The 2,843-nt window shown below is 42.8% G+C and overlaps 1 protein-coding gene across 2 annotated transcripts in view; it reads right to left on the bottom strand.

Moving 5' to 3' along the window:
• CD244 (CD244 molecule) overlaps positions 1-2,843 on the bottom strand; it is an 83,473-nt gene that overhangs the window by 16,586 nt on the left and 64,044 nt on the right. The window lies entirely within an intron of this gene.

Raw genomic sequence — 2,843 nt, 5'->3', positions numbered from 1 at the left:
CCCATGCAATGGCAAAGCCTGCCACTTTTTTAAAGAAGGAAAGTAGAGATTAATATGCGCCAATATAGAAGGAGACGTAATAAGATAAGTCATTTGATGGACAGAACAAAGTCCTGGTGTATCATATGTCACCAGTTGAATAAAAAAGAAATAGATAGCTGTATGTTTACAAAAAGAAAAATTCTGAAAGGAAATACAAAAAAATTATCAGTGGCTGCCTCTGGGAGGAAGCTGGGTTGGTTTGAGGATTTTTTTACTGCATATATTTTGTACGGCTGGATTTTTTAAACCATTTGTGTGTATTACTCTTTTTAACAGTATTCTTAGGTTAATCCTTTGTGGCTCAGCTGGTAAAGAATCTGCCTGCAAAGCAGGAGACCTGGGTTCGATCCCTGGGTTGGGGAGATTGTATGGAGAAGGGGAAGGCTACCCACTCCAGTATTCTGGTCTGGAGAAGTCCATGGGGTCGCAAAGAGTCGGACACGACTGAGCGACTTTCACTTTCACATTACTCTTTTTATATATTTTTAAGCACTTAAAGGTGATGGAATTCCAGTTGAGCTATTTCAAATCCTAAAAATGAGCTGTGAAAGTGCTGTATTCAATGCGTCAGCAAATTCAGAAAACTCAGCAGTGGCCACAAGGCTGGAAACAGTCAGTTTTCATTCCAATCCCAAAGAAAGACAATGCCAAAGAATGCTCAAACTACCGCACAATTGCACTCATCTCACATGCTAGTAAAGTAGTGCTCAAAATTCTCCAAACCAGGCTTCAGCAAATGTGAACTATGAACTTCCAGATATTCAAGCTGGTTTTAGAAAAGGCAGAGGAACCAGAGATCAAATTACCAACATCCATTGGATCATCAAAAAAGCAAGAGAGTTCCAGAAAAACATCTATTTCTGCTTTATTGACTATGCCAAAACCCTTGACTGTGTGGATCACAATAAACTGTGGAAAATTCTGAAAGAGATGGGAATACCAGACCACTTCACCTGCCTCTTGAGAAACCTGTATACAGGTCAGGAAGCAACAGTTAGAACTGGACATGGAACAACAGGCTGGTTCCAAATAGGAAAAGGAGTACGTCAAGTCTGTATATTGTCACTCTGCTTATTTAGCTTATATGCAGAGTACATCATGAGAAACACTGGGCTGGAGGAAGCACAAGCTGGAATCAAGATTGCCAGGAGAAATAGCAATAACTTCAGATATGCAGATGACACCACCCTTATGGCAGAAAGTGAAGAAGAACTAAAAAGCCTCTTGATGAAAGTGAAAGAGGAGAGTGAAAAAGTTGGCTTAAAGCTCAACATTCAGAAAACGAAGATCATGGCATCTGGTCCCATCTCTTCATGGCAAATAGATGGGGAAACAGTGGCTGACTTTATTTTTCTGGGCTCCAAAATCACTGCAGATGGTAACAGCAGCCATGAAATTAAAAGATGCTTACTCCTTGGAAGGAAAGTTATGACCAACCTAAACAGCATATTAAAAAGCAGAGACATTACTTTGCCAACAAAGATCCGTCTAGTCAAGGCTATGGTTTTTCCAGTGGTCATGTATGGATGTGAGAGTTGGACCATAAAGAAAGCTGAGCACAGAAAAATTGATGCTTTTGAACTGTGGTGTTGGAGAAGAGTCTTAAGAGTCCCTTGGACTGTGGGGAGATCCAACCAGTCCATCATGGTTGGAGATCAATCATCAGTTGGACTGATGATCAGTCCAACATCAGTCCTAGGTGTTCATTGGAAGGACTGATGTTGAAGCTGAAACTCCAATACTTTGGCCACCTGATGTGGAGAGCTGACTCATTGGAAAAGACCCTGAAGCTGGGAAAGATTGAGGGCAGGAGGAGAAGGGGACAACAGAGGATGAGATGGTTGGATGGCATCACTGACACAATGGACATGGGTTTGGGTGGACTCTGGGTGTTGGTGATGGACAGGGAGGCCTGGCGTGTTGCGGTTCATGGGGTCACAAAGAGTCGGACACGACTGAGCGACTGAACTGAACTGAAGCGCTTAAAATGCCCCTTCTGTATAAGATTCCCGTATTTACCCCAAAGGAATTTTCCTCCTTTTTTTCATGTCCAGATGTATACGAGCCATATCTCTCTTCTCCCCCAAATAGTCGCCTCCATCCCGTCTCCCTGCCTATAAGTTACACCGCTCTTGACTTACATTCATGATACTCTTGTGTGCACTTGTGTTACATGTGTTTTGCGGCCCATTTGTGTTTTTTAATACTGTGCTTCCACTGTCATCTGCCCCAGCACACAGTCTGTGGAATCAGAATGTCCTCTGTGGCCTGCCGTGGGTACTCCCGGGGAGCCAGGCAGTGCTTCATACACAGCAGGAGCTTAATTACTGCTTTGTTTATTGGCTGGCCATTGCATGGATACTTATTTATTTGTTTTTTTATTTGGCTGCATTGAGTCTTAGTTGTGGCATGTGGGATCTTTTGTTGTGGTGCATGGGCTTCATTTCCAGCAGCATGTGGGATCTTAGTTCCTGGACCGGGGTTGAATCTGGGTATTCTGCATTGCAAGATGGGTTCTTAACTACTGGACAGTCAGGGAAGTCCTGAATTCCAGTATTTTAAATGGAAATTTTGACTATACTTCACTTTTGCTTTCCACATGCATTTTGCAGCTTCACTCCCTGAGTATGAGTTGACCCCACTATAGAAGACCATGGCCATGTGGCCCCTTTCATAAAATAAAGAACAAAAACCTGGCAACTCAGAGGTCTGTAAAGCCTCTGATGACCATTGGTAAGTAAATGCTGGTGTCAAGTGCCTCAGACATCAAATATACTGAAAAGTGTCCTGGGTTCATTTTC

Source organism: Bos taurus, chromosome 3, assembly GCF_002263795.3.
Source record: "Bos taurus isolate L1 Dominette 01449 registration number 42190680 breed Hereford chromosome 3, ARS-UCD2.0, whole genome shotgun sequence".
Taxonomy (NCBI): Eukaryota; Metazoa; Chordata; class Mammalia; order Artiodactyla; family Bovidae; genus Bos; species Bos taurus.
The sequence above is the reverse complement of the archived record's forward strand: the minus strand, read 5'-3'. Positions and strand labels throughout refer to the sequence as shown.